Here is a 13,692-nt window from a genome sequence, read left to right on the forward strand (position 1 = left end):
GTGTGTATGTGTTTTGGAACAGCAAATTTTTTCCCTAGGAAAAAAATTGCTGTTCTGTATGTTTGATGTTTTCAACTTTTGTTGAATAGGATTCGATATTAGAACATTCGAAGTTTTGAAACTTCGGTGTTCTAACATAGACCCAGTAAAAAATATTACAGTTGACATCACAGTGCACTGTGCTATCAGGGAATTGGTGTAAAGCATTTCAATGGTTTCTGTCTAAGTCTCCCTCAGTTGTTCTACATAACTGACCTCTTGGGACTTTCAACATTGATATGCTGAACTTCTTACACATTTTAACTGCATTCAACAGTGTGGGATAACTGTTTAATACAACAGTACTATTTACAGAATGCAACACTACAACAACAAATGAAAGCAGGATGTACACAAGCACTCCAGGGGTTATACATTTATTCACAAGATATTACACCTATAGTTCCACACAACCTGTATGACAGGCTTACTGCCATATTGTCTGGTTTATTCAGTACATCCCATACACAATACACTTCTTTACTGGTGCAACTCTTTCCAGAACTGTTATATTTATTTGTTATGACAGTACATGCAGGAATATTACTAACCTGCCTCGTGATGCAGCCTTTGCTGCCTAGCAGCATAGGCTTGCTGGTTTACAGCCCGCTCATCTGCAACTGTCAGAGAAATACAGGGATATTTAGCGATTATCTATCCATAGTGTACACAAGCTAGGCAATCATTATTTATGTAGTAGAATGGGTACTTAGTGCTGGGGAATCAGACATCTGCCTTGCTTCTTGGATCCACTGGTCCAAGAGTTCAGCCCTCTACTGCTTCATGTCAGCATGCTGATGCCTGACCTGTTCACCAGTCTGGGGGATACCAGTGGCACTGGTGAGGTCATGGGCGAGACTGTCCCAGGCCTCCACTCTATACTGAGAGCCCTGGTACAGGCCTTGCAGTATTCTCTCCTCATGTTGTTTTACCAGGAACCATACCTTGAATTGGTACTCCTGGGTGCCCCAGTGCTGTGCTGTAAATTGAGTGCCTTCCCCAACTTTAGCCATTCTGCCTACAGTAGGGAGCTGCAGCCAGTTATGGGGATTATTGGTGCCTGTGGGGTTTAAATACACTCAATTTCCTGCACTTTCCTGTTTTCGCATGGTTTTGAAAAGGCTAAGCTATGGGCACACCTGCTTACCTAATGCTGCCTTTGCTGAAAGGGGAATACCACTGGGCAGATTGAGTTAGCTGGCCTACACATTGCTCATCCTAACTAAGCTGAGCTGTGCAATGCTTAGCGTTGCTTAATATTTCATTTGCATTATATTGTCATTTTGGCATTGATGTATTATTTGTTGCATGTTATATATGTGTCTGCTGTCCGTGCTTCATGTGTATATACACTGTATGGGGTCCTGGGGACTTCCAGACACTATTACTATAACACCACACATCTGGGCTTACTGCAGTACTTCAGTTCACATATTTATGTTATGTAGCAGGTTATACAACATCACACAGTACATAGATTCCTTTTACATGTTCAGTTTGATTTTCCTATGGTGAGGATTTGTTTGTTGAAACCTCAATCTTTTTGTACTGCTCTGATGGCTTAGTGGATAACTACTGTGTCTGTAGTGTACAGAGTCTTGGGTGCAATCCTTACAGAGGCTCTTTATTTTGTTGCTGGGCAGAACACGGGCCAATGGATACAGAGTGGTTAAGGCACTTTAAAGCAGTTGTACACAGGTTACTTCCGGTTACAGTTTCTTACACTCAGTTAGCTTCTATTTTTCTTAATCTGTATAGGCAATGCTTGCCCGCGCACAAACACACTTAAACACGCTTACTAGCACTTACATATGCTTACTACTGCTTATTTGTGCTTAACCCTGCTTACTAGTGCCTTATTCATTATGACACTGACACTTCACATGTGCATTTCCTGCAGTACTCCAGTTCATAAATATATGTAATTTAGTGGGTTTTGCAACAAAACTATTGGTTATAACGTGCTTTGCCATATAAAATTGACTGTGTTGCAGTGGGACTCGAACCCGGAATGCCTGCTTGTTAGGTGAATGCTCTTCCCATTACACTATTGCTGTGCTGTTTCATTTGCATATATCTTCCTTGTTATCCTCTTCAGCCTTTTAAGCTGCTATAACCATAGCTAAGCAATGGGCACACCCGCGCATCTACAGTTAGCTATACTCAGATTTTAAAAGAAATAAATGAAAGGGTTTCTTCTTTTATTTTATATGTCCTGCTGCTGCTGTTGTACACATGGAGAATGTTGGGGGGGATATGAGGACACCTATGAGCGATCTCACTCATTTCTTAACAGCTTCTGCTGTTCTACATTGCAGGGGCGTGTTTATTCTGAGAGATCTGCTCTCAGACACGCCCCCTGCACTCGTACACGTTCCGTGTAAGCCTAGGAGCTCGGGTAGCGCGCCTTCATTATTATGCATGGTGCACTGCCATCCTGCTCCTACATGGGCGCTTTCATGCAGAACTAAGTTAGTCCTGCACAGAAGATTAGTGAATCCGGGTGAGTGTGTCATGCACTGTTCTAGAAAAATGACTAAGTTTGCTTCATTTCTTACTGCCTCCCTAAGACATGCTGGTTAGGAAAACTGGCTGTTTTTAGCTCAATGAGCTTTATATATATATATGTATGTGTGTATATATATATATATATATATATATATATATGTGTGTGTGTGTGTGTGTGTGTGTGTGTGTGTGTGTGCGCGCTTGTGTCTGCCTCTGTGTGTATAACACATATAAATTAATCTTTGGCAGATACATTCCGACCAAAGAAAGTATTGTACTAATGAACTGATTATAAGGTAAATCGCATGTCTTCCTTTTGCATTATGTTAAGTATTGAATGAAATAAATTAAGAAACTGAAGCAATATGGAAAGAGAAAAATTCAAACTAAAAAATTTTGCAATTAACATAAAATATTTCATTTTACTGTTCCTACTCATGTTTTTTAGTAAAATAAAATGATTAAAATATATCGATAATCAAAAAATAAATAAAGGGGATTATATCTGATTTGACCAAGTTTTAGAAAAATGTTCAGGCAGCAATTTGCTTTTGCATATACTATCAGGTGTAACAGTTTTAAATAATCACCTAACAAAACAATACTAAATACTCATTATGTTCTTCCTCTAGCTGGCAGCACCAAAACCACTGTGGTAATAGCCATTGTGTGCAGCATTGTTCTAATCGCTCTTCTTGTTGTCGTAGGATGGATTTATACATCAAGGCGCAGTAAGTCATGCTTTCAGAATTCAGATTTAGGAATTTAATGCCTTTTTGCATGTGCGGTTCTCTGATTATTTGATTGAATTCTATATAAGTAAGTATAGCAGGTGGAAACAGTTGATAATAAATCTTCCAAATTTCATGTAAATGTGCAGAAATGCCTTTAATTTGTGACATATGCTATGGCAGGGATTTATGAATGCCTGTATGTCACATGACCTGCAGGGATGAATGAGCTGTTTGCTATTCATTAAACAGCTCTATACATTGCATCATCATCATCACCAACCCCCTCTATCCCATTTTCTACATGGGGTTGGGGTATCGTGTTTGCGGTTGCCATCTCTCTCGATTCAGTGCCACTCTCCTGCCTTCTCTGACACTTGTGTCTGACTGTCACAGATCTTTTCTCACACAATCCCTCCACCTCATTCCCGGATGCCTTTGTTTCCTCTTGCCTTTTTCCTGTCTGTCTCAAACCTTCTTCACCAGATAATCTTCTGCTTGTCTGCACCTGTCCAAACCACCACACTCTGTTCTGTATGCTATTTTCTGCAATTGGAGCTACTTTGGCTTTTTCTCATATGTCCTTATTTCTTTGTCTGTCCCACAGTGTACATCATACCACCTATCTCAAGCACTTCATCTCCATCACTTCCAGCTTCCTCAAGTTCTCTGCTTTTACTGCCCAGGTTTCTGTGCCATACCATAGAAATGGTTGCACCACTGTTTTGTACACCTTACTTTTCAGCTATTTGTGCCAGTTGGTTGCATCATCTCTCATTCTAGCTTTGACCTCCTCATTCAGACTTCCCTTTTCATTCTCTCCAGATAGTTAAACCTGTTAACCTGTTCTGCTATTTTACCTTCTATCTAAATTCTCAGCTCCTTCTGAACTGCAGCCATCTTATTGGTACTTAGTTTCATTCCAGGTGCCTTCTGTTTTGCATTCCATTCCCCTATCCTTTGCTGAAGCTCTTGCTCAGTCTGCCTGAAATGCCACATGTTGATCTATCCCCTCTGACCTGTTTGCTAATGTAGTCCATCACCAATATGAACAGCAGTGGCCTTAGAGATGAACACTGGTGTGCATGCACTCCCACTGTGAACCCCTCTGTAAGACTGAACACTGTTCATACATGAGTCATTGGGTCCTTGTACATAGCTTGCACTAATTCTGCCAATATTTCTGGGACTTCAAACTGCCACAGGACTGCCCAAAATCAGCTTTCTTGGGACTTTGTCATATGCTTTCTCCAAGTCTAGGAATGTCCAGTTGGACTCTTTTCTCATCTCTAGCTTCTTCTCCGCTATCTGTCTCAGTCCAGACATTAGATCCATTGTGCTGTATCCTGATCTGAATCTGAACTGCTCATCTACCATCTTACTTTCTACTACTCTGCATATTTGTTTATCAATCACCCTCTCCAGAACTTTCACGTAATGTGACAGTAGTTTGATATCTCTGTCCTGCCCACAGTTGTGAATGTCCCATTTGTACTTGAATACTGGCACTATCATCAGTATGAACAGCAGCTGGCTTAGAGCTGAATCCAAGTGTGCTTATTCTTCAGTCATCTGGAATACGCATTTCTATCTGCACTATTATGAGTACCGGCAGGAGCCATTTTCTCCCCATTTCTCTCAGCATCTTTATCATATCTGCTGTGCCCCTACCTGATCTGCTGTTTTCCTTGACTTAATTTTTCTTAGTGCTGTTCTTACTTCTTCTATGGTGGGCTCCTCCTCTTCTCTCACTGTAGGCTATGTCTGGGACAATACTGGTTCTGTGTGTTTATTGTCATTCAGAAGCTGCTGGAAGTACTCCTTCCATCTGCCTTTGATCTCCTGTGGATTGGTAATCAAGTTGTTGCTGGAATCCTTTATGAAGACTACTTGACTGACCATCTTGTTTGTCTTTCTCTCTTTGCCTTGCAATCTGATATATTTTCTTTGTGCCACTTACTGAGTCACTTTCCAAAAGCTGGTAGTGTGCATTTGGCATCCTGCTCTTTGCTATTGCAACTCCTTTCTTACCTTTTTTGTTAACCAAGCAGTATTCCTTCCTAGTCTGGTCTTTTTCTATCTCTCACTTTTTCTTGTACTACTTCTTTCTTTCTTTTGATGAATTCCTGAATTTCTGGATCCCACCACCAGCTTTTCTTATGTACCTTAGTTCCATACTTGGCATGGCCACATATCTGTTCTGTAGTCCTCGCACTTGATGTTTTGAGGCTTTGTCATTCTTCTTCAACTCCACCTCTGTCTTTCTCTTCTTGAGGTGCTACAGCCCTGAGTAATTCTTTGAACTGTTGTGCTGTATCTCCACTCAACGTCTGGGTCTTCATCCTGGTCTCTGTTGACCTTAGAGCCTTCCCTGGCCACTGCTTGCAACTGGTTGTGGCAATCAACAGTTTATACTGTGGGACAACTGTTTCATTGGGGATAACTTTGCAATCACTGATTCTGCGTTTATATCACATTATCGAAAGATGAAAATAGCTAACGCTATTTCATCGAACCTAACATATCTAAACCACATAATATCGAACATTCAGAACAGTGAATTTTTTCCCAAGGAAACATACACACAACACAAGCACACCTAAAAAACATCAATACACACACATACACTTATAACACTACAAGTAACCCTACACTAAACTATACATACACTACTATCTATCCACTTACCTTAACCCAAACCCTAACCCTAAGGTCCGTCACTATCGCACACTCACCTAACCTGCACCCTAACCCTAACTCACTTAACCCACCCCTAACCCTAATTCACCTAACCCACGCCCTAACCCTAACTCACCTAAACTGCACCCTAACCCTAACTCACCTAACCTGTGCCCTAATCCTAACAACCACACAATCGCACACTTACCTGAACCTGACCCGTAAATTTCCACTACAGTGCTGAAAATAGCCAAGCCACAGAACCGGCCAACCAAATTCTTTCCCTAGGAAAGAATTCGGTGTTCTGCAGCTTCGCTATTTTCAGCGTTCGCTCAAAACGGGTCGATATTAGAACATTCAAAGTTTTAAAACTTCGATGTTCTGATATAGACCCCTGATTCTACCCCAGTTCCCTTTCCTTACTAGGGGGAAGCCTACCTGAGTTGAATGCTAGCTCTCTTTTTGAACAATGTGTGTGCTACTATCAACCCATTTGCCAGACAGAAGTCTAGAATGGCTTATCCTTCTTTATTCCTGTTAGCCCACCAATGTGGACTCAGGCAGTCCTCGTTCTGTCTGTCCAAGTATGTGCATTCAAGTTAATTATTATTAACACCAGTTTATACTGACCTGCTTATTAACACCAGTTTATACTGACCTGCTTATTAACACCAGTTTATACTGACCTGCTTATTAACACCACCAGTTTATACTGTCCTGCTTATTAACACCAGTTTATACTGACCTGCTTATTAACACCCCCAGTTTATACTGACCTGCTTATTAACACCAGTTTATACTGACCTGCTTATTAACACCACCAGTTTATACTGACCTGCTTATTAACACCACCAGTTTATACTGTCCTGCTTATTAACACCCCCAGTTTATACTGACCTGCTTATTAACACCAGTTTATACTGACCTGCTTATTAACACCACCAGTTTATACTGACCTGCTTATTAACAACCCCAGTTTATACTGACCTGCTTATTAACAACCCCAGTTTATACTGACCTGCTTATTAACACCAGTTTATACTGTCCTGCTTATTAACACCACCAGTTTATACTGACCTGCGTATTAACACCACCAGTTTATACTGACCTGCTTATTAACACCAGTTTATACTGTCCTGCTTATTAACACCACCAGTTTATACTGACCTGCTTATTAACACCACCAGTTTATACTGACCTGCTTATTAACACCACCAGTTTATACTGTCCTGCCTATTAACACCACCAGTTTATACTGACCTGCATATTAACACCAGTTTATATGGACCTGCTTATTAACACCAGTTTATACTGTCCTGCTTATTAACACCACCAGTTTATACTGACCTGCTTATTAACACCAGTTTATACTGTCCTGCTTATTAACACCACCAGTTTATACTGTCCTCCTTATTAACACCAGTTTATACTGTCCTGCTTATTAACACCAGTTTATACTGACCTGCTTATTAACACCACCAGTTTATACTGACCTGCTTATTAACACCAGTTTAGACTGTCCTGCTTATTAACACCCCCAGTTTATACTGTCCTGCCTATTAACACCACCAGTTTATACTGACCTGCTTATTAACACCACCAGTTTATGCTGTCCTGCTTATAAACACCACCAGTTTATACTGACCTGCTTATTAACACCACCAGTTTATACTGACCTGCTTATTAACACCCCCAGTTTATACTAACCTGCTTATTAACACCAGTTTATACTGTCCTGCTTATTAACACCACCAGTTTATACTGACCTGCTTATTAACACCACCAGTTTATACTGACCTGCTTATTAACACCAGTTTAGACTGTCCTGCTTATTAACACCACCAGTTTATACTGTCCTGCCTATTAACACCACTAGTTTATACTGACCTGCTTATTAACACCACCAGTTTATACTGTCCTGCTTATAAACACCACCAGTTTATACTGTCCTGTTTATAAACACCACCAGTTTATACTGACCTGCTTATTAACACCACCAGATTATACTGACCTGCTTATTAACACCACCAGTTTATACTGTCCTGCTTATTAACACCACCAGTTTATACTGACCTGCTTATTAACACCAGTTTATACTGACCTGCTTATTAACACCACCAGTTTATACTGTCCTGCTTATTAACACCACCAGTTTATACTGACCTGCATATTAACACCAGTTTATACTGACCTGCTTATTAATACCAGTTTATACTGTCCTGCTTATTAACACCACCAGTTTATACTGTCCTGCTTATTAACACCAGTTTATACTGTCCTGCTTATTAACACCACCAGTTTATACTGTCCTCCTTATTAACACCAGTTTATACTGACCTGCTTATTAACACCAGTTTATACTGTCCTGCTTATTAACACCACCAGTTTATACTGACCTGCTTATTAACACCACTAGTTTATACTGTCCTGCTTATTAACACCAGTTTATACTGACCTGCTTACTAACACCACCAGTTTATACTGACCTGCTTATTAACACCACCAGTTTATACTGACCTGCTTATTAACACCACCAGCTCATACTGACCTGCTTATTAACACCACCAGTTTATACTGACCTGCTTATTAACACCCCCAGTTTATACTGTCCTGCTTATTAACACCCCCAGTTTATACTGTCCTGCTTATTAACACCACCAGTTTATACTGACCTGCTTATTAACACCACCAGTTTATACTGTCCTGCTTATTAACACCACAAGTTTATACTGTCCTGCTTTATCTAGTAGGTCCTGCAACTGCTGAATGCTCTCTTTTCCTCACTAGCATAGTTATAGGCTGAGATTATGAATACTGCCCTTTAATTAGGCTGCAGTCTGATTGCCATGGGTCTGTCACTTATTCTAATGACACTTCTCACCCTCACCACAATTCCCACACCATTTCTAGACTGGCCTTCTCCTGAGTATTAGAGTCCGGATACCAAGCCCAGTGGCTTTACTGCACTGCCCTTCCACATGGTGTCCTAGCTATATAGGATGTCCAGGCTCTTCCTTACCATCATGTCATCCACTTCCAAGTGGAATCCTGTCAGTGAACCTACACTGAGTGTACATCCAGATTTTGCTCATCAGAGCTATCCCAGGCAACCTAAGCTGGGCTACTAGACATCACATGGCCAGTAGCTTATTGACCAAGGACTACTGGACTTTATGGTAAACACACACTGAACAATAGGGGCATATACACCCCTCAGACTTTGATCATGGGTCCTGGTGTAGGCCAGATCCTCAACCAGCACTAGTAAACATGACCGAATCACCTAGATCCATATTTTACACTGAGTGGCTAGCCCTACCATGGCATGCAGTCTGTGATCCATGTTCTCCTATCTTGAAGATACTGTACAGCACAGTAGATGCCAAAAGTGGTTGATCTGTAAAACTCATGTAGGGTCTATCCTGCTACCCACAGTCCCATTTTTGGTGAATTTGAGATGGAAACACCCAGCATTTTATTCAGAAGTGAAGGGAACCCCACAGAGACACAGGGAGAACATGTAAACTCCAAGGCCAGGCTCAAACTTTGTACTTTCTCCATGGAAGGCAAATACTTTAACCATTATGCCAAATGGTTCCTCACCCTAATTCCAACACTCTTTGGAATACAGCCATGGAGACACTTAGAAAATGTTATGGGTTTTTGCTACTATCATTTCTCCCCGGGCCTCCGCTGAAAACAGGCTCTGTGGAACCTAGTCGGACATTCCCGGTCAACAAATGTTAAATAAATAAATAAATCTGTATAAAAACAGGCTTTAATACAAGTAGCTGCTGCTGCCAGACCTTGCCGTTGAAGACATAGACTATTTGGACCACATGAGATAGAAATAATAGATAGCTACATGGTAGACAAGATTACTATACAGCAGATACTCAACATATGGCTCCCTCACTGGGGCCCTGTGGGAATCATGTATAACTCATCCCAGGGGAAACCGAGGCATGTGCAGCATTATGAATACTACTTTCAGGCACTTTTAAGAGACTCACAGGGACACAGTGGGGATTTCACAGGCCCCAGCCTCAAGAATATTACACCATTTTTGCAATGCAATGCTGCAACATGTAGGGGATTTTCCCTGAGGTTCTAGAGCCATAGACTGCACAAATATAAAAAATAAAAGTCTCTCCTGGTGAGCAGGGAAGGAGGGGCATCAACAGAAAATGTTGTCACTCTATCAACTGTCAGGTGGTCTGTAATGAACAAGGGATCGTCTACAATGTGTGTGCAAGTAACCCTGGTAGTTTTTGCATCTAACCCAAAGAAGTTTTTTGAATATGGATTTGCTAACCATATTACAGGGTTTGCCTTTGGACAAAGACCACCTTCAGATTTTTGGGCTAGGACTGAATACTAAATCTCCAGCTATTGATAATAACCCTGAAACTTCATGTAATCATATATTTGTTAGACTTACCAAGTCTATGAAGACCTTACATTTTGCATTTAAAGTTGTTCAAAGCATAAAAATGTAAGGGGATCCCACCAAGGGATTTACAAATCTGCATCCAACGTTTGCTTAGTAAAATCTGGATGATACTTTAACACAGGAATGGCCCATTTGATATCTGAGGCTTCTCAAATTTGTGATGAGGTTAAACCCTTTGAGGGTCAACTTTTTTATGTTATCTGTTTTCAAAAGTTCACCAAGGAGCTTATAGTAATTGAGAAACAACTTAAAGAGAAGAAAATTCACACGTTCAGTAGGGATGTTAGGGATTATAGTTGGGGTAAGCCCTTTGGAAATCTGAAGAATGTTAAATTTGCTAGTCAGGATTTGGGATGTTCTATTAATAAGAGAAAAATGGATAGGTCTGTTTTGAAAAAGAATATAAGTAGCACTGGTGATACTTCAGGGGAGGAGTCTTCTCAATTACTGACACAGAATATGACCACAGACAAGGGTCACCATCCCCAAAGAAATGTACTTTAGGTAACCCTTTAGGGTTAGGAGACAAAGGGGTGGTAGAAAACATAAACCAAGCACCTATCCTAGACACATTGTTAAACTACTCATACCACATTAGATCGATCTTGTAAGGTACACAATATTTCTTTGGTGGTGTTGTCAAATGTGGAAATATAATTTTTGAGAAAAGTCTCAGTTTTTTACATTTTTTTTTTGTGTCTGAAAATGTGTTTGCTTATGATGTTATTTCTTTTTGTCAATTATTGAATTTAAGATTACATTTTGGTGAGGATTCATCCTCTGATACATCTACTGAATTTCGATTCTACAAGTCCCAGTTTATGCCTCCCATGAATAAACATGTGGCAACTTTTCAGCAATGCATTCTCAAAGATCTACATTTCAGATATTACAGTTCAGGGGCTTTTAAACATAATTTAACTTCTGTTGAGTTATAGGTTTTGACCAAACTCCAGAAGAATACCTATTTAGTTATCACTCTGGCTGATAAAGGAGGTGCTGTTGTGGTTATGAATTGGTCTATGTATTTAGAGGAAGCAGAAAGACAATTATCAGATATTAGGTTGTACATGAAAATGCCAATAGATCCTACCCACAAGTTTAAAAAATAAATTGACATCTTCCTCCAATCAGCCTTGGAAGAGGGTATTGTTAACCAGTCAGTTGTATTTCATCTAACTGTTCCTGACCCCCAAATCCAATATTTGTGCATTTTGCCTAACATACACAAAGATTCATGTAAACCACCAGGTAGGCCCATTGTTTCAGGGAATGGGTCCCTTACTGAACCATTATCAGCTTTCTTCACCAAGAATTTAAAACCAGTATTGTCCTAGGTTAGGGCTAGGATCAAAGATACCACAGAGTTTTTAGACATTATATCTGAAATGCAGTTGGAGCCTGGATGGCTGATGTGTACCCTGGATGGGATGGCTGTATATACCAATATACCACATTGGGCGGGCCTATTGGCACTAGAATATTGGCTTAATCGATTATCACTTTATACCCCTGGCTTCAACACTTTCTTATTGTGTCTTACTGAACAAATCCTAACCAAAAATGTGTTTTATTTTAATGGAGAATGTATTGTCAGATTAAAGGGACTGCATTGCAGGCTTCATTTGCTTCGATTTATGCTGATCTTTTTATGGGCTACCTGGAGGAACAACTTATAAATGACGTGACTCATAATTTATTTTTGGAAGAGATAGATATCTGGCAAAGGTACATAGATGATTGTTGGATGGTGTGGAGGTCAGATGTATATCTACAAGAATTTGTAGATTATTTAAATGATAACAAATGGGGTATACATTATACCCTACATCACGATGTGGGCCACATTACCTTTTTGGACATTGATATCTCTAGGAATGATGATTGCACTTTTCATAGCAGTATTTTTCAATAACATCCACAATTTAACACCCTATTACATGGTACTAGTTTTCATCCATGGCACATTATTCGTAACATCCCCAAATCACAATTTTTCTGTATGCATCGTATTTGCTCTGCGGATCAATCTTATGAGCATTACAAACAAGATTTTCTTAACAGATTTGTTGCACATGGATATAACAAGAAATGCATTTCCAAGGCTAGTGATTGGGCATCTAGACAAGATAGGGCAGCCCTTTTGAAATATAAATATAAAGATTAGACTAGTAACAGGACAATGAGATTAGTTACCACCTATGGTTGCAACACACATAATTTTATGGATGTTATTCAGAAACACTGGAATATTTTGCTTGCTGATGATAGGTTGAGTGATATTTTAACCTCCAGATGTTTTCATTCCATAGAGGTAAGACATTGGGATGTTTTTTTCAATCATTACAAAAACAAGTTTAGTGTTCGTCCTGTATACCAGTCTACGATTGATGGAGGTAACTTACAGGCTGTGGGCCTTGTGGTCATTATTTGTTTTGTAAACACATCCTCAAATCTAATCAATTTACCAGCAAAAATACTTCTAAAGTGTATGATATTTGTTTTTTATGTAACTGTAGTACAGGTTGGGTGATCTATTTGGCCACATGAACTTGTTTGGCTTTTTATGTGGGACAAACCTCATGCCCTCTCAGGTTATGAATTTCAGAGCATATGAGCGACATGAGGAATAATAGACTTTCTAATGCTGTTTATAAACACTCCATTAAACATCCCACTGCACAGTTTATGTTTGTTATCATTGATAACATTGAAGGTGACAGGAGGAATAAAGGTGGATGGCATAGTACATTAAATAATAACGAAAACTGTTGGATTATAGGAATGGGAAGTTCATTTTCCTCCGGTCTTAATGAGCACTTGTAATATGTCCAATCAGGTAGGGGTTTAGAGGATGGGCCTCTATATATAAAATGTTGGTATTACACATGTTTTTTATTCACTGATGAAGGCTGTTATGCCAAAACCGGTTTGAATTTGTGGGGTGTTGTGCTTTTGCGTGTACCCCTTAACTGTGGTTATTGAATTAAATTTAACTATGTATGGTCTACCTTTGAGTGCTGGCTATTTTTTCTTTTGTTAGTTTTCACATCTCCCACATATGGCACACCTGTTACCTGTACTTAAGGTTTTCTAAGAGAAATTCTATACAGGGACATATAATGGGGCATGTAGGTTATACACTAGAAACCTGGCTCATGAAACCCATGAGAAACTCAGAAATCTCTACTGAGCAAGGTTACAATGATGCACACACTCACACTAGAAATATTATAAAATATGATTTTGGCCTGCTCAAGTCACATTTCTGATATCTAGATA

At 39.7% G+C, this 13,692-nt stretch overlaps 1 long non-coding RNA gene across 1 annotated transcript in view; it reads left to right on the forward strand.

The window, feature by feature from the left end:
* The first annotated feature begins 3,183 nt into the window (after positions 1-3,183).
* LOC122813596 overlaps positions 3,184-13,692 on the forward strand; it is a 244,637-nt gene continuing 234,128 nt past the window's right edge. The window contains exon 1 of the long non-coding RNA XR_006366711.1: positions 3,184-3,278. This is a non-coding gene — a long non-coding RNA (uncharacterized LOC122813596). The remainder of the gene's footprint in view (positions 3,279-13,692) is intronic.

Source organism: Protopterus annectens, chromosome 1.part1, assembly GCF_019279795.1.
Source record: "Protopterus annectens isolate FY-2018-M chromosome 1.part1, PAN1.0, whole genome shotgun sequence".
In the NCBI taxonomy this organism is placed as follows: domain Eukaryota; kingdom Metazoa; phylum Chordata; order Ceratodontiformes; family Protopteridae; genus Protopterus; species Protopterus annectens.